The following is a 26,869-nucleotide window of genomic DNA, read 5'->3' as shown; positions in this document are numbered from 1 at the left end:
ATGTCAGCCATGCTCGGGGAGGAGGAGCCCTCCGCTGCAGACAGACCAGCCCTGGGCCGGTGTGGGCTCCGCCACGTCTCTGCATGGGTGTGGTTGTGGCTATCACCACCTCTCTGAGCCTCAGCGTTCTCATCTATCACCTGGGCTACTTATGCTGGCTCACAAAGGATTAAAAGATAATGACAAGGGGACCTCCTTCGTGGTCCAGTGGTTAAGAATCCACCTGCCAATGCAGGAGGCATAGGTTCGATCCCCAGTCCAGGAAGATTCCACATGCTGTGGAGTGACGAAGCCTGTGTGTCACAGCGACTGAGCCTGTGCTTTGGGGCCTGCGAGCCACAACTACCGAGCCCACGTGCCGCAAGTACTGAAGCCCGAGCACCTAGAGCCCATGCTCTGCAGTAAGAGAAGCCGCTGAAGTGAGAAGCCTGTGAGCCACGCCTAGAGAGTAATCCCTGCTTGCTGCAGCAAAGGCTGAGTGCAGCGGTTGCTGTTCAGTTGCTCAGTTGTTTCTGACTCTTTGTGGCCCCATGGACCGCAGCACGCCAGATTCCCCTGCCCTTCACATTGCTCAACCTCATGTCCATTGAGTCAGTGATGCCACCCAACCATCTCACCCTCTGCTGCCCTCTGTGACAAAGGGCAGCCCCTCTACTAAAAAAAAAAGGAATGACAAGGAACCTGAGGTCACTGAACAGCACCAGGATCTCAGGCCAGGGACACTGTTCAGGGCCTGAGAAGGCCTCCCCAAAGCCTGGCCTAGTTCACAGGCCAGGGCATAATCGGTCCCTGCCCAGGAAGGGTCCCTGACCCAGTACCAGCCTATTTGTGGTACTGAAGGACACTTCTACCTCCCCAAAGCAATACTGAAGGACACTTGTACCCCACCAAAGCACACACACTGGCTCTGAGATGTTCCCCTCTACAAGGTCTACAGGGATTTGAAGCTCTTTTTAAGGAAACAGCTCAGCTCCAACACCAGAGCCACCAACAGTGTTGGTCAGCTGCTGTAACTGAAGCCTGACCGGCTGGCCCAGAAACCCCAGGACCACTGGCCACTCAGCAGGTAAAAGGGTGAGCAAAGGGAAAGAAGGGGGCTCTCCATCACCAATCTCATACCAGACACTTTCCTGCTTCCCCTCACTGAATGGTCCAATGCATTGGGACTTATTCTGAAAGTGAAAGTCGCTCAGTCGTGTCCAGGTCTTTGCAACCCCATGGACTACAGTCCATGGAATTCTCCAGGCCAGAATACTGGAGTGGCTAGCCGTTCCCTTCTCCAGGGGATCTTCCCAACTCAGGGATTGAACCCAGGTCTCCAGCATTACAGGCAGATTCTTTACCAGCTGAGCTACCAGGGAAGCCCCAGGGGTTATTTTATCATGCTGTGAGGGGAAGACTCACAGAGGTGAAGTGAACAGGCAGTGAAGCAGGCGGAAACCCAGCTCCCAAGTGCCCTCAGGTAACGTGTCTTGTGTGCCAGTCTCCACGCTACCAAGCCCTCCGTCAAGCACAGCTGACAACCACACGAACAACTCAGCAAACAGCCATCTGTCTCCCTGGCCAATTGGCCAGAGGTGCGTCTTGCTCTTTGGTATCTCCACAGACCTCAGGATGCCTTGCTCTTTTGCCAGGACCCCATGGCCTGAGGCCAGTCCCCTCTGGCTGGACTCGATTCTGAGAAGATCCAGTCAGGGGGAGGAGAAGGCTTGTATCTCTGGGGCCATCTTCTTTGGTGAGGCCACTCAGTCATGAGCGGGGCAGGCTTGGCTTCTGGCTGGAAGCTGGCCTGACCCCTCTACCTCTGATGCTCTGAGGCTGCCAGAGGCCGCAGCTCAGCCTGAACGAGGGTCTGCAGGCACAGGGCAGGGCCGGACCTCAGTTACCCCAGCCCAGCTCTTCAGAGCCTGCCTTCAGGGTGCTTGCGTGAAACAGCAGAACTGAAGGTGAAAAAAGCAGAAGGCGGGAGCCCAGGACACTTGGATCCTGGTTTTCTAAGTGAGGGTCCAGGCTTCAGTTCCCTTTGGGAACATTACTGATCACCAGGAGGCGGGAGGCGACAGTGGGGCACCCTTCCCCCCACCCCCGCTTCTGCAGGTCCCAGGACCAGCCCCAGGCGCGCTGGGAAGGACCACGGCAGCGTGGGTGCAAACCCTGCCCTAGAGCTACAGCACACAGGGCTCTGGTCACTGATGTTCTTCTAAAAAGCCCCCTCGGCTGGCCCCAAGCAATGCAAACACACTGTAACGAGGACACAGCGTGCCTCGTGAGCTGCCCACATTCTCATCTCAGCTTCCCTGTCACCCTGTTTTGCATAAGTTGCACCAGCCACCTCCTGGGCAAGAACAAGGGGCCCAGGGTACACCACCCCTGCTGACGTGGGAGTGGCCTGCAAAACCCACTGCTCTCCCGGAGAGGGAAGAGGAGCGAATGCTCTGCCCCAGCTCAGGCAAAACAGTGCACCAAGAGCTGCCAGTCTCGCTCCGCCTAAGCACTTACAGTCCAGCCTTCCCAGAGCGAGCCTGCCCATGGCCCTGAATGCCCCGCGGCCTTCCCACACCCTGGACACTCGGTGCAAAGAGCTCCCAGCACTTGATACCCATGATCTCTGTGGTTCTTCCACCAGCTGCTTCTGAGGAAGAAGCCGGACTAGAGAGTCCAAGGGATTCAAGAATCAGGGGGGAAGATCCAGGAGTGTGAGCAGGTCCACTCTGCCACCAGTCACCTGCATTTTACAGTGTGGAAATTCTGTAAAATGTCACAGCGGTGGAGAAGGGGGAAAGGAAGTCCTCAGGGGCCCAAAGCACAACCTGAACTGGGCTGGGGAGAGATGGTCTGCCTTCCAAGCCTAGAAGGGTGCCCTAGACTGGCTGCGGGGTTGGGGGTCAGGCATCCTTCATAGAGGGAATGGCCACTTTCCCCCATTGAGGCAGGAAATAGATGGCTTCAATCCCAGAGTCTCCAGGAATAATCCCCCACCTGCAATAAGCACTTGACATGTTTCCCAAGCCTCCCACCCATCTGAGGAAGGTGTTTTCATGCCCAGCTGTCAGGCAGGAAAACCTGGAGGGCAGAGCGCCAGCTAACAGGGGCTAGTCCAGAACCAGGTACTGTGCCTGTAAGTGGTTCTTACAGGGGCCTCTGCCTCTGCCAGCCCGGAGGGACCACCAGCGTCCCTGGATCATGGGCTGGGGCCTTTCTCCTCGAGAAGGGTTAGAAGGAAGCCTGAGAGGGGGGTGCAGAGGACCCAGACCCACCTGAGTACTCCTCTCTCTGGCATTGTACTGTCACTCCATGGGCAGCTAGCTGTCATCTGGTTTACTGGGACCCCCACCCCGTCCCACAGGGTCACCCCAGTGGTTACTGGTAGTCATGATGGAGCGCAAGGCATGCTGTGCAATCACCAGGGGCCAGCTTTCAGGGGCTCTGTGCTCAGAAGGTGTGTCTGAAAAGCATCAACTCAAGCCCCAGGCACAAGGTAACTGCTGTGCGCATGGGCTGGGCGGGACCTCCCATCCTGAGATGCTGGCAGAGAAATCGCTGAAGTCCCCCCTGCCCCTGGGCCCCCTCCATGGCTGTGACCACAGCAGCTAGCCCCAAGGCCATCTGGGCTCAGAGGTTTAGTTACTAAGTCGTGTCCAACTCTTGTGAACCCATGGACTGTAGCCTGCCAGGCTCCTCTGTCCATGGGATTTTCCAGGCAAGAATACTGGAGTGGGTTGCCATTGCCTTCTCCAGGGCTCAGCGAGGCCCATAGAAATTGTGTGTCCACTGTGGGTGCATGACAGCAAGGTAGCCAGGAGCCTTTAGCTCCCCTCTTCAAGTTGTTTCTTTCCTAAGAAACTTGAAAACACATCTTAATGGAGGAGAAGATGCTGGAGCTGTCCCCTCTCATCAGGAGGCCCTCACAGCCTCGCCTCACCAGGGCGCTGGGGGTGAAGAGGGGGAGGATCGGAGAGGAAGGGGCCTCATCCCACCTGCCTGGAGGTGGGCCAGGCAGTCAGGAGACCTGGGTGCAGGTGAGAGCCCCAGAACACCCTCTGCAACTCAGCTCCCTGGCCTGACCAGTGGCGCTGCCCGGCTCCAGCTCTAAAATAAAAGACGGCTCTCCGCCTGCCTCAGTTTCCCTCCAGAGAAAGTCAGCCAAGCCAGGGAGAAGGAAGGCAAGGTAAATTCAGGAAAAGTTCACCTCCAAGGGCAAGAGTCCATTCCTCCTGGGAACAGGAGTTGGGGAGAGAGAAAGGCTGGACCACAGCAGGTGATGCTCAGAGAAGGCGGACTCGGTTCTCCGTTCTCCCACCTCTTCTCCCAGGAGATGAGGCTGTGAAAGGAGAAAGTCCACCTCCCTATTCCCCGTCCTTCCCACTGCTGCCTGGGAACTTCCACTTGACTTTCATCAGGGCTGGTACACGAGACTGAGGCCCAGAAGGCCCTTCCTCTCCAGGAAAACAATCCTCACTCTCCGCCTTGAGCCCTCAAGGAGAGCAGGGGCCCCGTAGCTCTTCTGCTCAGATGAACATTTTATTTCCTGTCCTCAGACAATTCCAACCCCTGCGATGTACACACCATGACACTCTGGAGCCTTTCACAGAAGTCTTATGCCCCTGCATTCTCAGGAATGGGGAAAGGGGGGCCCTAGGGGAGGGAGCGGGTGGGAGTCCACCCCAGCTTGGACCAGAGGTCTAAAGAGCAAGTTTGACCCCTGCCCCTCCAGAGAGCATCAGGTCAAGGCAGTGCCTGGGAGGCCAGCTCTGCAGGACCGTGCTAAGCGACTCTGGGGCGAAGCCACCAGCACCCCCCTGGGCCTCGGTGTCCCCAGGTCCATCATCCAAATCCAAAGTTTCTCTCTCAAGGCCAAGGTAAGGATGGAGGCAAGAGCCTTTCTTTGAAAGCATAGGAGAAAAGGTGTCGGTATTGTGCCCCTGGGGGCCAAGAAGTCCAGCCCACTCGGCACGGAATGATGACCACCCCCACCCCTACTCCCCCCACCCACCCAGCCCCGCACCCGCTGCAGCGCAGCAGTGACGCTGCCATCGCTCAGAGCCGCGGGGAGACTGCGGGGGAGAGCGCGCCCTCCCAGGCCAGCCCCGCGAGCCGGAGGCACAGCCCCGGGGAATCCCGGCGTGGAGGTGGTCCGGAGAGGCAACCAACAAGGCAGGCGGCGGGGGAACCCCAGGCAGGCCTCCTGCCCACCCTCTACCGACCCACTGAAGACGGTCGACCGAGCCACGGCCTCTCCTGGTGGGCGGCTCCTTCCACCCTTCCCCCGGGTCCAGGCTGTGGGAGAGCCCGAGCCACCGGGGAGTATGGCGCAGTCTCCCCCGCCCCATCCCTCCGGGTCCGAGGTCCCGGAAAGCGTAGAGCCAGCAGTCCTGCCCCCGCCCCCATCACCACCCCCACCCCTGTCCAAGACCGATATTCCGCGCCCCCTTCTTCTAGCCGGATCGCTTCTGGAGCATCCCACCCGCGTGCTCACCACGTCTGCGCCCTCGGCGCCGCGGCCCCAGCGTCAGGCAAGGCAGGCAGGCGGCCGGGATGCGAGGCCAGGCCGCAAGATCCCTACCTGGGAGGAGACTGCCCGCCGGTCCTCCTCCGCGCTGGCCTGCTCGAAGCCAGCCCCACCTGGCAAGGGATGGTCAGCAAATTCCCCGCAGCATCACCATGGGAGCGGCATCGCGGCTCCTCCCAGGCCGGCGCCAACCTCGGCCCCGCCCCAGTGCTGCTGGACCGCCGGGGAACCCAGGCTGGATTTTTTTTTTTTTTTTTTTCCTATGCAAAGGCCCAGGCTCCGCCTCAGAGACCGCGTAGCTACCAGGAACCGTCTGCAAATTACCACAGCAAATCTACAAGGCTGCTGCTCCCTTGTGCGAGACACTCCGAAGCTCTGGTCTTGCTGCTCTCTGGCCGTCCCCCACTTCAAGCTCTCCTCCCAGGCATGTCCGCCTTGCAACCCACCCAACCCCGCCGGAAAGTCAAAGCCAGGAGAGACGCCCAGTCCCGCACAAAGGTAGCACTGCTCAGCCCCGCCCAGGAGCCAGCTGCGGGCACCTTCCCAATGGCTGGTACCCAGTTCTTTCTTCTTCCCCAGCAAAGGGAAGCTCTACAGATTGACCACAGCCCTGCCCCGGAGGCCCAAGAGTGTGGGCTTTGTCTTTTCTAGTTTGCCATGGACCACAGTTCTTGTAGGGCTCCAGTTTTTTCAAAGTCCTAGCTACTCTGCTAGAGACACTCGATTCAACCCAGGAGGCAGGTGCCAGTGGTGGAGCCCCCAAAGATCAGTAGGACAAACTAAGTGAAAGTGAAGTCGCTCAGCCATGTCCGACTCTGTGACCCCATGGACTGCAGCCCACCAGGCTCCTCCACCATGGGATTCTCCAGGCACGAGTACTGGAGTGGGGTGCCATTTCCTTCTCCAGAGGATCTTCCCAACCCAGAGATGGAACCCAGGTCTCTTGCATTGTAGGCAGACGCTTTACCATCTGAGCCACCAGGGAAGTCAACAAGCTAAGGGGCAGCAGTAAACAGCCACCCCCCTCTCTCCCAGGAAGGGGCCTTAGCAAGTTTGTTTAATAGACCTTATCCAGTCATTGCAGTACAAGAGCTAATGGGAGAGGCGGGCTGCTGACCAATCTTTGAAAGTGACTCTTTTAGCAGATGTATAATGCTAAGATATTGACAGAGTTGTTCACAGTCCACTAAGAAGGCCACAGTGGAAGCGTGTGAACATCAAGTCATGAGACACTGCGGGTCCAAGGGTAGCTAGGCTTTCATGGGTTGACTCCCCATAGGCAGCAGCGCTGTGCTGCCCCCAGGCTGGCACACCCTGGTCATGTCTCTCCCTACCCTGCACCTGCTCCCATCCCCTCCTCCACCCCCAGAGTTCTTTTGACCCAGTAGTGACAGAGGATAAGATGGTTGGATGGCATCACTGACTGAATGGACATGGGTTTGAGCAAATTCCAGGAAATAGTGACGGACAGGGAAGCCTGGTGTGCTGCAGTCCATGGGGTTGCAGAGTTGGACACAACTGAGCAACTGAACAACAGCAAAGTGCCATCAAAACTCCAAATGAGCCACTACACCTTCTGCTGAAATCTGTCCATGTCTTTACTCACCACCCATCCATTTATTTATTCATTCCAGGGACAGGAAGGCTTTGGGGTTATCTGCCTGGTAGGCTGCAGTCCATGGGGTCGCTAAGAGTAGGACACGACTGAGCGACTTCCCTTTCACTTTTCACTTTCATGCATTGGAGAAGGAAATGGCAACCCACTCCAGCGCTCTTGCCTGGAGAATCCCAGGGACGGGGGAGCCTGGTGGGCTGCCGTCTGTGGGGTCGCACAGAGTCGGACAGGACTGAAGCAACATAGCAGCAGCAGCAGCATTGGGCAATAGCAACAGTGTAGCAACCCAAGGGCTGGGTTCCAGTCCCGCCTCCAGTTGTTAGTGTGCTGTGCAATCTTGGGTAACTTGTTTGATGTCTCTGTCTTTGTTTTACTTTCTCATCTGTAATCCTGAGAGGGGAGGGCTAGTTGGGGTGTAAGGCCCCTTGGCCCCTAACATTTCTATTCCTCTCTTTTAGGATAAAGGCTGGTGGGAACAAAGATAAACAAGGTAAGCACAAAAGTAGTGTTTAAGACCACTAGCTGCCTGGATTTGCATCCCCAGTTGGGCGACCTAAATATGGGACTTAAACTCTCTGAACTTCTTTCTTTGCATATGCAAAATAGGGGGAATAATAATAACAACCTTAAGAGGCAGTTGTGAGGATTAAGTGAGCTATTATATACAGAGTAAATGTTTAGTGAATATCAGCTGTTGTTTTTGCTGCTGTTGTTCCGATACAGGTGGAAGAGAGTAAAACCTGGACACAAGCAGCATGTCTTCTGTCTGTGCTTCCTCATCACAGAACTAGTGCCTGACCCCAGGGTGAAAGGAGTAAGCCTCTTAAGTATGCGGGTAATAGCTGTTCTTTTAGAAAGATCCCATGTTAAGGGGAAAGAACATGGTCCTTGGATCTGGTTGAACCTTCGTTCAGAACTGGGCTCTGTGGCCTCCCCTGGTGTCCAGTGGCTAAGACTGTGAGCTCTCAATGCTGGGGCCCTGGGTTTGATCCCTGGTTGGGGAACTGGATCCCACATGTCACAACTAAGACCCTGTGCAGCCAAATAAGTAAAGAAAAATAAATGTTAAAAAAAAAAAAAAACTGTTCTCTGGTGGCTCAATGATAAAGAATTCACCTGCCCATGCATGAGCCTCGGGTTCCATCCCTGGTCCAGGAGGATCCCCCATGCCTCGGAGCAACTAAGCCCGTGCACCGCAACTATTGAGCCTGTGGCTCTAGAGCCCAGGAGCTGCAACTACCAACTTCATGTGCCACACCTCCTGAAGCCCGCACGCCCTAGAGCCTGTGCTCTGCAACAAGAGAAGCCATGACATTGAGAAGCCCACGCACCACAACTAGAGTGTAGCCTCCGCTTGCTACAACTAGAGAAAAACCCACACAGCAACCAAGACCCAGCACAGCCACAAATAAATAATTTTTTTAAAAACAGGGCTTTGTTTTTCAAAAAACAAAGTGACTTTGTACTAGTTACTTAACTGCTCCAAGGTTAATTTTCACATCTGTAAAATAAGTATCATAATGCAAATAAAAGGAGTCTAATAATATCTACCACATAGATCCACATGGAATTCCAGCTGAGCTATTTCAAATCCTAAAAGATGATGCTGTGAAAGTGCTTCACTCGATATGCCAGCAAATATGGAAAACTCAGCAGTGGCCACAGGACTGGAAAAGATCAGTTTTCACATTCCAATCCCAAAGAAAGGCAGTGCCAAAGAATGTTCAGACTACTGCACAATTGCATTCATTTCACACGCTAGCAAACAATACTCAAAATTCTCCAAGCCACGCTTCCACGGTACGTGAACCAAGAACTTCCAGATGCTCAAGCTGGATTTAGAAAAGGCAGAGGAACCAGAGATCAAATTGCCAACATCCATTGAATCAGAGGAAAAGAAAGAGAATTCCAGATTAACATCTATTGCTGCTTCATTGACGACGCTAAAGACTTTGGCTGTGTAGATCACAATAAGCTGTGGGAAATTCTTAAAGAGATGGGAATACCAGACCACCTTACCTGCCTCCTGTAGAACCTGTATGCAGATCAAGCAACAGTTAGAACCAGACATGAAACAACGGACTGGTTCCAAATTGGGAAAGGAGTATGTCAAGGCTGTATATTGTTGCTCTGTTTATTTAACTTATATATGCAGAGTATATCATGTGAAAAGCTAGAATCAAGACTGCCAGGAGAAATATCAATAACCTCAGATATGCAGATGACACCACCCTTATATCAGAAAGCCAAGAGGAACTAAAGAGCCTCTTGATGAATATGGAGAGTGAAAAAGTTGGCTTAAAACTCGACATTCAAAAAACTAAGATCATGGCATCTGGTCTCATCCCTTCATGGCAAATAGATGGGAAAACAATGGAAACAGTGATGGGCTTTATTTTCTTGGGCTCCAAAATGACTGCAGATGGTGACTGTAGCCATGAAATTAAAAAATGCTTGCTCCTAAAAAGAAAACCTATGATGAACCTAGACAGCATATTAAAAAGCAGAGACATTACTTTGCCAATGTAGATCTGTTTAGTCAAGGCTATAGTTTTCCAGTAGTCATGTATGAATGTGAGAGTCAGACTATGAGGAAAGCTGAGCGCAGAAGAATTGATGCTTTTGAACTGTGGTGTTGGAGAACTCTTGAGAGTCCCTTGGACTGAAAGGAGATCCAACCAGTCAATCCTAAAAGAAATTAATCCTGAATATTCACTAGAAGGATTGATGCTGACGCTGAAGCTCCAATACTTTGGCTACCTGATGTGAAGAGCTGACTTTTTGGAAAAGACCCTGATGCTGGGAAAGACTGAGGGCAGGACTGGATGGCATCACTGGCTGAATGGGCATGAGTTTGAGCAAGCTCCAGGAGGTGGTGAAGGACAGGGAAGCCTGGTGTGCTGCTGCCCATGGGGTCGCAAAGAGTTGGACTCAACTGAGCAACTGAACAACAACATAGAGTCACTGTGAATATAAAATGCATGTCAAATATTTAACTTAGTTTTCCACAAATGGAAGATTCCCAGTCAATGTTAATCTCTCCCAGGAAGGACATAGATAGAACGGAGGGGAGGCCCTAGCGCTGAAACTTCTAGGTGTCCTTGACTGAGTGTCCTGTGGGGAGACCGAGTAGTGGGTGTTCTAGTCCAGACCCAGAGCAGCAGCTCTCCAACCCCCTATGCCAAGATGTCATCCACACAGAACCTGGGAATCAGCCTTCCTGGATGAGCCATGTCCCTTAACGTACCCTCTTCTGGGAGCTGAGGCCAGAATGGGAGGCCAGAAGCAGGTCTTGAACATGGGGCTCAGGAGTTTAGGCTTTACTTAGTAGGCAAAGGAAGCCATGGAAAGTTTTTGAACAGCAGCTATGGGATCAAATTGTTGAGCCAGTACCAACCCTCTCCAGTTCCTGGAGGCAAGACCTGATAAGCGTCAAGTATGTACAATACAGCGAGATACAGAAGCGCAGGGAGAATCATGGGAGTACCAGGTGGTTTATATGGCGGGCCCCAAAGAGACGACCCCATGTCCCAGAAAGCTGAACACCAACAACCTAGATGAGTGTCAGGCTGGTAGAAGGTGCTTTGTAAAGGTGTGAGGGTGTGTGGGAATGAGTAGCTGAGGCTTTCATGAATAGCTGTGGCCTTGAGAATCTTCCAGAGGAAAATTGCTTCTGGCCTGTGGGTGCTGAGAACATTTTCATGTTTTCACTCATGTGGATTGAGGTGGGAGATCTCTGAAAGATGATGAGAGTTGTTTTTGTGACTGCTTTCTTAACTTCCAGTGTCTTGTCTGGGAACATAACCCAGAATAACAACGGAGACCCAAAAGGCATCTGAGCAACCCAAACAGATAGAACTGTCAGCTGTCCAAATCAGATGCTTTATCTGCAGGAGAGCACCTGTGTCTTCAGTGACAGCCCACCTACATTTATTCTACACAGTTTCAGCAGCTCCATGGTGGCAGAGGCTACTGAGTGTCCACTTATGTCCTTTCTTTCCCTCTTCCTTTTAGCAGGAGAGCTTCCAAGGTTAAAACCTGGATACGTGGCTACCCTGTTAGAGACTACATATCCCAGCTTCCCTTGCAGGCTGGTGCAGCAATGGGACTAACTTATAGCCAATGGAACGTGAGTGGAAGTGATCTGTTTCATCTCTGGGCCACATTCTTAAAAGGAAGTTGCCTGCTCTCCACTCCTCTTTCCCCTTGTGCAGACTGGACCATGGACATGGGAATGGAAATGGGGGCATCTTTGATGATGCTGGCAAGGACAGCACCCTAAGGTTGGCCAATCAACAAGACCTTAAGAACCTGAGTTTCATGATGACCTAGAGGAGAAGAGCCCTGGGCCATTGACACCTTGGTCTCTCTAACAATAGCTGGACCAAGAGCCTTACTGATAAACCTGATCAGTTTCCTTGTTTTCAAGCCCACAGTAGATAGGGAGCAGCATATTGGAAGGAGAAAGGTTTCATAAGGCACAGTGAAATTAGCAAAAGTGTGGAGTGAGAGGAGAGAGAACAGCTGTAAAACAAACTCAGAGTTTGGGTCATTTAGTTCAGGATCATGCCAAGAAGCTTTGGGGGCACTGTCATATTACAGGATAATATTGGAAATGGTCACAATAACAGTCTTGAATCATTAAGAGAAAGTTAATTGTGACAGAATATTTTATATTGAAAGAAAAGCAATTATGTGATATATTTAGAAAGTATATATGATAGAAAATAGTTGACATAAAACTTGCATGCTTAAGGGTAGAAACCTTCAGCATCTATTAAAAATAATACCTTTCCTGATGGGCCAGAAAGTAGAGGTTTTGATTCACTGATATTTACCTTCTCTCCCACTAGATTATAAACCCTTTTAAGATCAGCTTGTAGGGACTTGCCTGGTGGTCCAGTGGCTAAGACTCCCAAGGCAGGGAGCCAGGGTTCCATCCCTGGTCAGGGAACTCGATCCCACATGCCACAACTAAGAGTTTGCGTCCCGCCAATAAAGACCCTGTGTGCTGCAATTAAGGTCCAGTGCAGCCAAATAAATAAATATTTTTTAAAAATCAGATTGTATCTCCTTTTCCTTTCTAGTCCTAGTATCTGGCACAATGATGACTCAAATAATGATGACTTAATTGCTAAAGGGGTGAAATCTGTGTTACCTTAGATTCCAGAGCTTAGTGATTCCATGAGCTGATGTGGACGATTGAGCAGTAAAGTTGCCTGAGGTCCCAAAATACCCTGGTGGAGAGTTTTAGGAGCACAGCCCTCTTAGCCAAGAGTGTTAAGAGCCCATGTTGACCCTACTCCTGTTGTCTAGAAATCATTTCATCAGAAACACTCTCTTGAACTCAGAAGGCCAACCTGCTCAGGATTTTCATTGCAGAACTGGTTGTAATTCCAAAACCAAATACAACTGAAGACAGCCTACACAACAGGGCATGGCCTTTCTGCACTGTCCAGATGAGATGTTCAGGAAAACTCAAAATGGGAGGGGAAAAGTGGAAGGCCCAGGAAAGTTTGTTTGCTTCACATCATTTCGACTCCTAGGATTTTAGGTTTCAAGGCAGCAGAGCTACACCGTTGTCCCCATCACCCCAGGCTGGTGGTGGGTAAGATTGCTAAGCAGCCTGTAAGAAGGTGGGTGATGGGTCTGCAGGTAATGATCTTGAAAGTCCGCAGATTTTGCTATATGATCCAGAAGTAAACGTAGCCACTGATAGGGACAGTGTTTCCAAGGCAGAACTACATCCCTATTAACACTTTAAGGGATAATGCAGATACTGTAGCGTATCCCCTTTCCCCAAGAGCCCAATCAAGACTCTGCAAGAAAGTGGGTCTATTTTGGGAGCTCGGACTTCTGTCAGAACACACCCTCTTATCTGTCTTTCCACCCAACTCGTTGGAAAAGACCCTGATGCTGGGCAAGATTGAGGGCAGCAGAAGGGGGAGACAGAGGATGAGGTGGTTGGATGGCATCACCGACTCAATGCACATGAGTTTGGGCAAACTCTGGGAGATAGAGAAGGATGAGGAAGCCTGGCGTGCTACAGTCCATGGGGTTGCAAAGAGCTGGATGTGACCGAGTGACTGAACAACAGGAACAACAATAGGGATTTGTCTCCTGTTCAGAAGGCAGGGGAGCAGCATATTGGGATTTTCACGTCCTCTGTCTAGTCAGACATGAGGCTGTGGATTTCAAAAGACACACAGCTCAGATCCCTCACTGGAAGCAGGAATTCTCAGGATGGTGGGGCCAGATTGGAGAAGTCAGAGCCCTCTAACCACGTGGTCCTCAAGGCAGAGAATCCAGGCCTCCCCTCTGCTGGGACAGCCCTGGCCTCCCTGCCCTCCCTGCCCTCCCTTACCCCTGGCCTCAGGCTGGGTCCCCACTCACCAAGGCCCCACCAGGTAGATGCTCTTAGCTCGCAGCAGCCTCTTTGACTAGTACTTCTGTCCTGGAAGAGGGGAAAGTCAGGACTAGTTGAGGGGAGGGGGGGGGGGTCTCTGTCCTTCAGCACATACAGCCACCACCAATGATCAATATTGGAAACTGCCGGTGGGCGAGGTCAGAGGCGGATGCTGGTGACATCACAAAGGAGGCACCCCTGTCATGATGGAACTCTGGACACATGTCGGAGAAGGAGCACTTCCCTAACCAGAAATGAGCTAAACTGAACATTTCCAGGGCAGATCTGGAGGTCTGAAGCCTGCACAACCTCACCTCCATCCTGTCTTAAGCCTAGCTGATGCCCTGTAGGATCAAGTGGTGAAAGAATACTTGGAAACTATGTTATCAGTGGTGAGCACGATAGAATATATGCTGAAGTAGAAATACAATGTGTACTTGAAACATATAATATTATAAACTAATGTTGCCTCAATAAAAAAACCTAATTAAATACTTAGGTCCTCATCAACATATTTATTGAGGCTAGAGACCATCCCCGACTCCCCCCCGGAGTGGATCCTCAAGGGGCAGAAACATGGGGTTCTTATGGGATTTCTTCTGGGCTGCAAAGTGAGGGTCCCATCTCCATGGCCAGGCTCTTGAAAGCAGCTCTGCGGTCCTCTGGGAGCTGGCATCAGTTTCTGGTAACGAACACATTCTTTGTTTTATAACCTGCATTAACTTTCTGAAATACAGTACACAATTAGAAAAGTATGCGTAAAATAGAAATGGGCACTGTAATGAATAATCATAAAGCAGACACTTATGTAACCCTAACCCAAGTCCAGAAATAGAACATTATACCAGACATTTCTGTGTTCAGTTCAGTTCAGCTCAGTTGCTCAGTCGTGTTCGACTCTTTGCGACCCCATCAACTGCAGCACTCCAGGTCTCCCTGTCCATCACCAACTCCCGGAGTCCACCCAAACCCATGTCCATTGAGTCAGTGATGCCATCCAACAATCTCATCCTCTGTCGCCCCCTTCTCCTCCTGCTCTCAATCTTTCCCAGCATCAGGGTCTTTTCCAATGATTCAGTTTTTTGCGTCAGATGGCCAAAGTATTGGAGTTTCAGCTTCAACATCAGTCCTTCCAATGAACACCCAGGACTGATCTCCTTTAAGATGGACTGGTTGGATCTCCTTGCAGTCCAAGGGACTCTCAAGAGTCTTCTCCAACACCACCATTCAAAAGCATCAATTCTTTGGCCCTCAGTTTTCTTTATAGTCCAACTCTCACATCCATACATGACCACTGGAAAAACCATAGCCTTGACTAGATGGACCTTTGTTGGGAAAGTAATGTCTCTGCTTTTTAGTATGCTGGCTAGGTTGGTCATAACTTTCCTTCCAAGGAGTAAGCATCTTTTAATTTCATGGCTGCAGTCACCATCTGCAGTGATTTTGGAGCCCAGAAAAATGAAGTCAGCCACTGGTTCCCCATCTATTTCCCATGAAGTGATGAGACCAGATGCCATGATCTTAGTTTTCTGAATGTTGAGCTTTAAGCTAACTTTTTCACTCTCTTCTTTCACTTTCATCAAGAGGCTCTATTGTTCTTCTTCACTTTCTGCCATAAGGGTGGTGTCATCTGCATATCTGAGGTTATCAATCTTGATTCCAGCTTGTGCTTCCTCCAGCCCAGCGTTTCTCATGATGTACTCTGCATATAAGTTAAATAAGTAGGGTGACAATATACAGCCTTGATGTACTCCTTTTCCTATTTGGAACCAGTCTGTTGTTCCCTGTCCAGTTCTAACTGTTGCTTCCTGACCTGCATACAGATTTCTCAAGAGGCATTTCTCTGTATTGCTGTCCAATCACACCCCTTTCTCCTCCAACTGCCCTCCACCCAGAGATAGGCCCCTCTTGACCTTAATGGTAACCTTCACTTCCTTTTCTTTATACTTTTACCACCTGATTATTAACCCCTAATCAATAGAGTTTGGTTGTGTCTCTTTTTTAAGTGGATATTAATGGAATTTATTCTATATGTACTTAGAATCTATTATATATACACTTATATACTTATACTTCTTGTTGGGCTTTTATGCAACATTGTATTTTAAAAAATGTATTCGAGTCCTCCCTCAGAAATGTTGCCATGTAAAGACATTTTTAAAGAAATTTTTATTTATATATTTAATTTTTGGCTGTGCTGGATCTTCATTGCTGTGCACAGGCTTTCCTTGGCGCAGAGAGCAAGGGCTCCTCTCTAGTTGCGGTGTGTGGGTGTCTCTTTGCAGCGGCTTCTCTCGTTGCCGAGCACAGGCTGTAGAGTGTGGGCTTGGTAGTTGTGGGCATGGGCTCAGTTGTCCCGTGGCATCTTCCCAGTTCAGGGATCAAAACTGTGTCCTCTGCCGTGGCGGGCATATTCTTAGCCACTGGACCACCAGGGAAGTCTAACATTGTATTTTAAACATTCATTCAAGTGTGGCGTGCAGTTGCTTATTCATTGTTATTGCTCCATGGTATTCCTTAGCTTGACTCTGCCGTAATTAATTCATCCCGTTTGGTGGAAATTTCTCTGTGTGTTCCAAAACAATGCCCCTGCGCCTGGTACACATGTGCTGGAGTTTCTGTAGACCAAAAGTAAAGTTGAGGGAATGATCGTCCACTTTGGGGGTGCATGTCTTCAGCTCTACTAATTCATGCTGTTTCCAAAGGAGGATTGTATCAATGCGTACCTCCTCCAGCAGTGGGTGAAGAGTTTCTGGTGGTCTACATCCTTCCTGATATTTGGCACTGACGACCTTTGTTACTATCCTGCTAGGAGTTTTAGTAGTGTCTCATGTGGTTTCAATACACATTTCATGAATTATTGAGATGAGGTATATGATCAAAAATGTATTGACCATTTGGAGTTCCTTTTCTGGAGACATTTGTTCAAGTCTTTCACCCATTTCTATTTTAAATTGAGCTGCCTTTCTAATTGATTTGAAAGGTATTAAAAATAGCCTTGCAATTATCTCCTCCTGTTTTGAGTCTTACCTTTTCAGTCTATGGTGTTCTCAAGTTAACCAGAATCTTGATGAAAGTGAAAGAGGAGAGTGAAAAGGTTGGCTTAAAGCTCAACATTCAGAAAATGAAGATCATGATATCTTGTCCCATCACTTCATGGGAAGTAGATGAAGAAACAGTGGAAACAGTGTCAGCCTTTATTTTTTTGGTCTCCAAAATCATTGCAGATGGTGACTGTAGCCATGAAATTAAAAGACGCTTACTCCTTGGAAGGAGAGTTATGACCAACCTAGATAGCATATTGAAAGCAAGAGACATTACTTTGCGAACAAAGGTCCGTCTAGTCAAGGCTATGGTTTTTCCAGTGGTCATATATGGATGTGAGAGTTGGACTGTGAAGAAAGCTGAGCACCAAAGAATTGATGCTTTTAAACTGTGGTGTTGGAGAAGGTTCCTGAGAGCCCCTTGGACTGCAAGGAGATCCAACCAGTCCATTCTGAAGGAGATCAGCCCTGGTATTTCTTTGGAAGGAATGATGCTAAAGCTGAAACTCCAGTACTTTGGCCACCTTATGCGAAGAGTTGACTCATTGGAAAAGACTCTGATGCTGGGAGGGATTGGGGGCAGGAGGAGAAGGGGACGACCGAGGATGAGATGGCTGGATGGCATCACGGACTCAATGGACGTGAGTCTGAGTGAACTCAGGGAGTTGGTGATGGACAGGGAGGCCTGGTGTGCTGGGATTCATGGGGTCACAAAGAGTTGGACACGACTGAGCGACTAAACTGAACTGAAATGTTAATTTAGCAAAACTTACCTATCTCTTTGTTTCATATTCAAGAAATGTTTCCTGATTCTGAGGTCATAAAGACATTTTTCTGTACTATCTTCTAAAAATTTGAAAGTTCTTTTGCATCTTGCAGTTAAGTCTATACCAACATTCATCAGTGACAATGGCTGAGGAGGTAACTCCAGAAGTCTGTCCCTGCCCAAAGGCAGTGAACAAACTTGCAAAAAAACTATCAGAGTCAACTTTTTTGGAACTCTGGAAACTACCTGAAGGCTTACAGCACCCAGGAAATGCTTCATCGAGCAAAAAACAGCTGAATCTCAGTAAGAAAGCTTTACGGTATTTTAAAAATACACAATATTTTAGAGTAATTTTAGGTTCACAGCAAAATTGGGCAGAGATTTTATTTGCCCATGATTCCACATATGCTCAGCCTCTCTACTATCAAAATGAACTCCCATTGACACATCAGAGTCACACAAAATCCATAATTTATTTTAGGGTTTACTCTTGGTGTTGTGCAGCCCAAGGGTTTTGACAAATGCATGCTGACATGTATCAATAGCCTCAGAGCAGTTCTATCGCCCTAAAAATCCTCTCTGCTCTGCCTATCCATCTGTCTCTCTTTCACTACTGATTCTTTTACTGTGTCCATAATTTTGCTACGTCATGTCCACTTTGCAACCCCATGGACTGCAGTACACCAGGCTTCCCTGTCCTTCACTATCTCCCAGGATTTGCTCAGACTCATCCATTGAGTTGGTGATGCCATCCACACCCTTCTTTCAGTTAGTAATACGCATTTAAGTTTCCCACATGTCTTTTCATGGCTTGATAGCTCATTTCTTTTTAGTGCTGAATACTATTTCATTGTTTGATGTACCTTAGCTTATTTATTCATTCACTTACTGAAGGACATCTTGGCTATTTCTGAAGGACATTTTGGCGATTATGAATAACTGGCAAATATGACCATCTATGTGCAAGTTGTTGTGTGGACATAGGTTTTCAGTTCATTTGGGTAAACATTAAGTGGTCTCACTGCTGGATCATTTGGTAATGATATGTTTAGTTTGGTAAGAAACTGCCAAGTTAACTTCTAGAACGGCTATACCATTTTTCATTTCCGTCTCAATCAGTAAGCGTTCCTGTTGCTCCACATCCTCGCCAGCATTTGATTTTGTCAGTGTTCTGGATTTCAGTCATTCCAGTAGGTGTTTTGTGCTACCTCATTGCTGTCATAATTTGCAATTCTCTGGTGACATACACCATCGAACATCTTTTCACGGGCTTGTTACATACTGTATATCTTTGCTAGTGAGCTGTCTGTTCAGGCCTTTTGCCCATTTTTAAATCAGGCTACTAATTTTCTTCTGAGTTTTGAGAAAAATCTTTACATATTTTGGATAACAATCCTTTATCAGATATGCCTTTTGCAAAATATTTTTCTCCATCTGTGGCTCATCTGTGTGTTTCGCAGAGCACATGTTTTTAATGTAATTAAGTCTAGCCTAACAATTCTCTCTTCTATGAATCACAGCCTTTTGTTGTGTGCCTGTTGTATCCAAAAAGTCATCATGTCAAAGGTCATCTGGCTTTTCTCCTGTGCTATCTTCTAGGAGTTTTATAGTTTTGAACTTTACATTTAGCTCTATGATGCTTTTTGAGTTAATTTTTTTGTGAGGGATATAAACAAATTCTGATATAGTTCACCACTAGTAGATCTTTCCTATGACAAATGCTAAAGGGAGTCCTTAAGGCTGCCATGAAAAGGTAATAGACAGTAATATGGTTCTGTATGAAGAAATAAAAAACACAGGACGTAACTGCACAGATCAATGTAAAAGCCAGTATTAATGTATTTTGGCTTTGTAGTTCCCCTTTTTCCTATATGATTTAAAAGATAACCACATAAAGCCAAAATTATAAATCTAGGCACACAATGTATGAAGATGTAATTTGTGACAGTACAGCATAAAGGTGGGTGTAGAGCTATATAGGAACAAAGTTTTTGCATACTATTGAAGCTAAGTTGATATTAATCTGCACTGTGTGTGGTCTGCTAAGTCCCTTCAGTCCTGTCCAACTCTTTGTGACCTGGGGGACTGTAGCCTGCCATGCTCCTCTATCCATGGGATTCTCCTGGCAAGAATACTGGTGTGGGTTGCTGCAGTGGGAATTTCTAATAATGTACTTTCACAGCCTTGAGAAACTTCTTAGAAATAGCACCTGGAAAAACAGCATATACCAAGAAACTGTGTTGATGATTATTTTTCATGTTTTTCTTAGAATAATAGCCTTGTTACAGACCCCAGGGCCAGATCCAGAAGAGAGTATGACTGGAATCATGAAAGCGTGGACCTTGGAACACTGGGTCGGCGTTAGGTTTGAGCACTGACTACACACTTGCTGGTTGTTTCTGAGACTGTCCGAAGGGAATGGTCTGGGGTGAAAACAGGGAGATCCGGACTATGTCAATGTGGTGTCTTAGGAAAGACAGAGCGAAGACAGTTCTGTAGTCTGCAGTTAGGAGTAAAAGCTGGACTCGGAGTGGACTACACACCTCAGTCCAATAGAGGCTGTAGGTCCCCTGACCCATTGCACCAGTTTCTGTTTTCTGTTCTAATTGTCGCTCCCAGACCTTTAAGACAATAGGTTGCCACACCCTCTTCCAGGGGATCTTCCCAACCCAGGGATCCAACCGAAGTCTCTTAAGTTTCCTGCATTGGCAGGGGGGTTCTTCACCTCCAGTGCTGCCTGGGAAGCCCTTAATCGGCACTGCTGCTGAGTTGCTTCAGTCGTGTCCGACTCTGTGCGACCCCACAGAAGGCAGCCCACCAGGCTCCCCAGTCCCTGGGATTCTCCAGGCAAGAACACTGGAATGGGTTGCCATTTCCTTCTCCAGTGCATGAAAGTGAAAAGTGAAAGGGAAGTCGCTCAGTCGTGTCCGACCTCAGCGACCCCATGGACTGCAGCCTTCCAGGCTCCTCCATCCATGGGATTTTACAGGCAAGAGTACTGGAGTGGGGTGCCATTGCCTTCTCCGTTAATCTGCACTAGATTATAAGATGCTTCCAATTAAGATGTTAGTTGTAATCCTCAGGGCAATCATTAAGAAAATAACTCAAAAATAGACAACAAAAAGAAATAACAAGGAAAGTAAAAAGTGAAAGTGTGAAAGTGAAAGTCGCTCAGTTGTGTCTGACTCTTTGCGACCCCATGGACTATATAGTCCATGAAATTCTCCAGGCCAGAATACTAGAGTTGGGTAGCTATTCCCTTCTCCAGGGGACCTTCCCAACTCAGGGATCGAACCCAGGTCTCCCACATTACAGGAGGATTCTTTACTGTCTGAACCACCAGGGAAGCCCAAGTATATTAGCAAATAAAATAAATATATATTTAACAGAAAAGAACAGTGCTGGATAAAATAAAGAACAAAAACAATATAAGACTTAAGAAAATAGCAAAATAGCATAAGTCCTTCCTTTTCAGCAATTACTTTATAAATGGATTAAACTCTCCTATTCAGAGGCAGAAACTAGCAGAATAAATTTTTTAAAGACATGATCCAAGTATAAACTGTCTACAAGAGACTCACTTTAGATCCAAAGACATAAAGAGGTTCAGAGTGAAAGATGGAAATAGATTGTCCATGCAAACAATAATCAAAGGGAGCTACAGTGGCTATATTACGAGAAAAAATAAATTGCCAGAAAAAATAAACTTTAAGACCAAATTGTTACAAGAAACAAAAAATGGCATCATATAATGATAAAAGGGTCATTTCATCAAATAGATATAACAATTATAAGAGCTTCCCTGGTGGCTCAGTGGTAAAGAATCTGCCTGCCAATGCAGGAGACGTGGGTTTGATCTCTAGGTCAGGAAAATCCCCTGGAGAAGGAAATGGCAACCCACTCCAGTGTTCTTTCATGGGAAATCCCATGGACAGAGGAGCCTGGCGGGCTACAGTCCATGGAGTTATAAGAGGGTCAGACATGACTTAGGGACTGAGCAATAACAACCTAATAATTATAAACATAACACTAGCAACAGAGGCCTCAAAACATATGAAGAAACTGACAAGATTAAAGGGGTAAATAGACAACTTGACAATAAGAGTTGGATACTTCAACACTGTTTTTAATAGTAGAACAACTCTAGAGAAATCACCAAAGATTAAAAAAAAAATACTTGCATAATATTATAAAACAGCTACCCCTAACAGACATCTGTAGAACACTCCACTCAACAACAGCCATATACACATTCTTCTCAATGCGTATTGAGAACCCAGTGTGTGTGGAACATTCTCCAGGATAGAATACAAGTTAAGCTACGAAAGAAATTGCAGGACATTTAAGTATATAAAATATCTTCTCTGACCACAAATATCTTGTATTATGGTTTCTGATCGTAATATACAAAATATCTTCTCTGACCACTGCTGCTGCTGCTGCTAAGTCACTTCAGTCGTGTCCGACTCTGTGCGACCCCATAGACGGCAGCCCACCAGGCTTCCCCATCCCTGGGATTCTCCAGGCAAGAACACTGGAGTGGGTTGCCATTTCCTTCTCCAATGCATGAAAGTGAAAAGTGAAAGGGAAGTCGCTCAGTCGTGTCCGACTCTTCGCAACCCCATGGACTGTAGCCTACCAGGCTCCTCCATCCATGGGATTTTCCAGGCAAGAGTACTGGAGTGGGGTGCCATCGCCTTCTCCTCTCTGACCACAGTGGAATAAAATTAGAAACCAATAATAGAAAGAAATCTAGGAAACTCACAAAAATATGTAAAAACTAGCACATGTTTAAATAAACTTAAAAAATATTCGGTTCTTTGTGTTTAGGTTCAGTTTCTCAAGTTCCAAAACAAACCTGATGATACCTTGACTCAGGTTGGATCAAACCTATAGATAAGCTGGGTGATTTGACATTTTTAAATTATTGAAACTCCCAATCCAAGAATATGGTATATCAAACCAAGAGTATGATAAGGTTTTATCATTTTTCCTATAGAGGTCTTGTACATCTTTTAAAAAATTTATTTCCAAATTCTGGCATTTTTGTATTTAAATAATACATTACAATGTTCTCATTTTCAAAATACTTGTTTTGCTGTATAGGAATATAATTGATTTTTATATACTGACTTTTGTACTCATCACCTTTGTTAAACTCTTTATTTTAATAATTCTTAGATTATTTTAGATTCTCCATATACATAAGTGTATCATCTGTACAATTTTGTTTCTTCCTTTCCTATCTGTAATGAACTGAATTGTGTCCCCTTCCCAATTCATCTGTTGAAGCCCCACCCCTCAGTGTGATTAAATTTGAAGAAAGGGCCTTTAAGGAGGAGATCAAGGTAACTGATGTCATGAGGATGCAACCTTAATCCAGTAGGATTGATGTTCTTGCAAGAAGAGGAAGAGGGACTTCCCTTGTGGTCCAGTAAGACTCTGGGTTCCCAATGCAGGGGGCCCAGGTTCGGTCCCTGGTCAGGCAACTAGATCCCTCATGCTGAAGCTGGAGTTCGAATGCTGCAACTAAAGATCCCGGTGCAGCCAAATAATTGAATATTTCTTTTAAAGAAAGAAGAAGAGAACAGGAGCTCCTTCTCTCTATGCCCAGAGAAGAGCCCAGATGAGGACACAGCAAGAAGCTGACCATCTGCAAGGAAGGAGAGACTCTTCACCAGAAAGCAACTCTGCTGGCCCCTTGATCTTGAGTGTCTAGCCCCCAAAACTGTAAAAAATAAATTTCTGTTGTTTAAGCCTCCCAGGCTATGGTATTCTGTTATGGCAGTCCCAGCAGACTAATATAACACCCTTATACCTTTTCCTTTCTTTCTTCTTTTTTCTTCCTTCCTCCCTCCCTCCTTCTCTCTCTCTCCTTTCTGAGCTAAGATGTAAATATAAAATGTAATAGTATATTCGTTTGTTTCCAACCATAAGGGAAAACTTTTATTGCTTCACCACTAAGCATGATGTTTACTCTAATTTTAATAGATATCCTTTATCAGATTCAAGAAGTATTCCTCTCTTCCTAGTTTATATCATGAATAGATGTTAAATGTTATCAGTCACTTCACGGTAACTTTTTTTCTCTTTGAAATGTTAGCTTGGCAACTTACAGTGACTGCTGTGACTTCTTATAGATTTTGTTTTAATTCTTTTTTCCCATGCAGATATCTTAAGCATTTATTTCTTTTAAAATAGTAAGCATATATTTCACGTCCTGTGATCAAGGATTCCACTGCTTCAAGTTGTTCGTTTCTGTTGGCTGTTGTTTCTGCTGGTTCTTACTCATACTGCCTTGTTTCCTTGTGTGTTTGGCTATGTTTTACTTAATTGTCTGCTATACAAACGGACATTGCATTTAAAAAGTATTTGCTGAAATACTTTGAGGCCTAGGGTCATAGTACTTTCCCCAGAGAGGATGTTTTATTTGCTTTTGCTTTTTAATACTGAAGGCCTGCCATACTGGAAATATCTTAAGTCTTGGAGGTTTTCTTGATCACAGGTGTGACAAGAACCCTGGCTAAAAGCTTACACAAAACTTTATTTCTAATTCACTGTTACACTGCGGATTTGTCCTTTTGGTTGCTAGCTTAAAGTTGTTGTTCATTCGCTGAGTCATATCCAGCTCTTTGTGACCCCATGGACTGCAGCATTCCAGGCTTCCTTGTCCTTCACTATCGTCCAGAGTTTGCTCAAATTCATGTCCATTGAGTTGGTGATGCTATTTAACCATCTCATCCTCTGCTACCTCCTCCTTTTGCCTTCAATCTTTCCCAGCATCAGGCTCTTTTCTAATGAGTCAGATGGCCAAAGTATTGGAGCTTCAGCTTCAGCTTTAGCCTTTCCAATGAATATTCAGTATTGATTTCTTTTAGGACTGATTTGTTTGATCTCCTTGCTGTCCAAGGGAGTCTCAAGAGTCTCCTCCAGGATCACAATTTGAAAGCATCAATTCTTTGGTGCTCAGCCTTTTTTATGGTCCAGCTCTCATATCCATATATGACTACTGGAAAAACCATAGCTTTGAATAGATGGACTGTTGTTGGCAAAATAGTATCTCTGCTTTTTATTATGCTGTCTAGGTTTATCATAGCTTTTCTTCCAAGGAGCAATTTTTAATTTCATGGCTAGAGTCACCATCTGCAGTGATTTTGGAGCCCAAGAAAATAAAGTCTATCACTGTTTCCATTTTATCCCCATCTATTTGTCATGAAGTGATGTGACTGGATGTCATAATCTTAGTTTTTAGAATGTTGAGTTTTAAGCCAGCTTTTTCACTCTCCTCTTTCACCTTCATCAAGAGGCTCTTTAGTTCCTCTTCACTTTCTGACATTAGGGTGGTGTCATCTGCGTATCTGAGGTTATTGATATTTCTCCCAGCAATCTTGATTCCATCTTGTGCTTCATCCAGCCCAGCATTTTGCATGATGTACTCTGCGTATAAGTTAAATAGGCAGGGTGACAATATACAGCCTTGACGTACTCCTTTCCCAATTTGGAACCAGAGTAGACGTTTTTCTGCAACTCGTTTGCTTTCTCCATGATCCAACGAATGTGGCGATTTGATCTCTGGTTCCTGTGCCTCTTTGAAACCCAGCTTGTACATCTGGAAGTTCTCGGTTCACGTACTGCTGAAGGGTTTTGAGCATAACCTTGCTAGCATATGAAATGAAAGCAACTGTACAGTAGTTTGAACATACTTTGCTTCAAGTATTGGAGTTTGAACTTACCATTTTGGGTGGCCTAGCAGCCAAAGCCACAGCCCAAGTTTGCATCTTTCTCTTCTAGTTTGCAGTGTCTATAGAGCTAAAGCACCTTCCTCCCCTTCTTATCAGCTATTCAATGTCTTTAATTTAGAATATGTAGTCCATGTACTTTTAAGGAAACCATTTTATTGAGACAATTCATATGCCATATAAATCACTCATTTAAATGTACAATTCAATGGTTTTCAGTATATTCACAGATTCGTGCAGTCAGCACCACAGTCTAAATTTAGAACGCTTTGTCACCTCCAAAAGATACCTCGTACCAATTAACTGTCGCTTCTGTTTCCCTCCACCTTCCTCCCTCAGCTCTAGGAAAACACTCATCCACTTTCTGTTTTCATAGATGTGCCTATTCTGGACATTTCATTAAGATATTGTCCAATATGTGGTCTCTTAAGACTGGCTTTTTTCACTTGATATATTTTCATGGTTCATCCATGTAGTCCATTTACTTTTAATGTAATTATTTTTATGGTTGGGTTTAAGTCTACCATCTTGCTATTTTTTTTCCATTTGTCCCATATGTTCTTTGTTCTGTTTTTTGCCTTTTTTCTTGCCTTCTTTGAGACTGAATATTTTTTAGGAGTTCATTTCATCTGTTGGCTTATTAGTTATTCCTTTCTCTTTTCTAGTGTTTGTTCTAAAGTTTACAATGTGCATCTTTAATTTCTACCTTTAAATAATGGTACCCTACATCACATATTACACAAGAAACTTACAACGCTGTGTTCCTTCCTTCCTCTCTTGTCCTTAATGCTTTTGGGGTCATGCATTCCACTTCTATGCTTATTATAAGCTCCACAGTACATTGTTATTATTTTTGCTTAAGCTTATAATCTTTAACATAAATTTTTGAATGAGGAGAAAACATATTTTACTTTCACCATTTTCCATATTTATTTATTTGTAGAGATTTGAGTTTCTACTTTTACCATTTTTCATATTTATTTATTTCTATTTATTTCTTTGTAGAGATTTGAGTTTCTACCTGGTATCACTTCCCTCAAGCCTTCAGTAGGTCTGCAGATGATGAGTCCCCTCAGCTTTATCCCTGGAAACAAATCTAGGTTGACAATTCTTTCTTTTTTCTGGTAAGATGTTAAAAATTAGTCTCCTGACTTGTATTATTTCTACTAAGAAGTCAGAGATTATTCATATATTTTCCTTCCTGCATAAATATTTCTTTTCACCTTTGGCTCCCTGAAAAGAAATTTTTTATCATTGATCTCATTAACAATGATCATCATTGATAATGATATATCATTATCATATCATTGATCTTCAGCAATTTAAATATGATGTACCTTGGTGTCATGCTCTTGTACTTGGCAATGGTTCAGCTTCTTGGATGTGTCCATTTATATTATTCAAAAGATTTGAAAAATTTTCAGCCTTTATTTTTCAAATATGCACCCCCTCAATGATATGGAATAATTGTATATATTATTCCCGTTGATACTGTCACAGGCTACTGAGACTCTATTCCTCTTTATGGTCTTTTTGCCTCTCTGGTTCTCCTGTAGCCCCTTTAGAAGTCATCCAGATCCTAATGGAGAACCTAAAAGTCCTTCACTGGAACTCAACTCTCTAAACACAACCTATCCTTTCTATCGGATTTATCCATGTATTGGAAAAATGGAAGAGAGTACAAGGACATAATCAACCTCAGGATTCAGCACAGAAGTTACCTCTTATGAAAAGAGGTACATCAGGGAAAGGTTAATTATGATGGCAATGTTTTGTTTCTTAAACTGGTA

At 46.2% G+C, this 26,869-nt stretch overlaps 1 protein-coding gene across 3 annotated transcripts in view; it reads right to left on the bottom strand.

Moving 5' to 3' along the window:
• Nucleotides 1-5,625, bottom strand: part of TMEM63C (transmembrane protein 63C) — a 75,584-nt gene extending 69,959 nt beyond the window's left edge. For 2 of the 3 annotated variants that reach the window (XM_027972076.3, XM_027972077.3), the window contains exon 1: nt 5,477-5,625. The gene's annotated coding sequence lies outside the window, so the exon portion shown is untranslated. The remainder of the gene's footprint in view (nt 1-5,476) is intronic. The other variant, XM_042252787.2, reaches the window with a different exon arrangement.
• Nucleotides 5,626-26,869: the final 21,244 nt, after the last annotated feature.

This window comes from Ovis aries, chromosome 7, assembly GCF_016772045.2.
Source record: "Ovis aries strain OAR_USU_Benz2616 breed Rambouillet chromosome 7, ARS-UI_Ramb_v3.0, whole genome shotgun sequence".
Taxonomy (NCBI): domain Eukaryota; kingdom Metazoa; phylum Chordata; class Mammalia; order Artiodactyla; family Bovidae; genus Ovis; species Ovis aries.
Note: the sequence above shows the minus strand (reverse complement) of the source record. Positions and strands in the feature narration are given on the sequence as shown.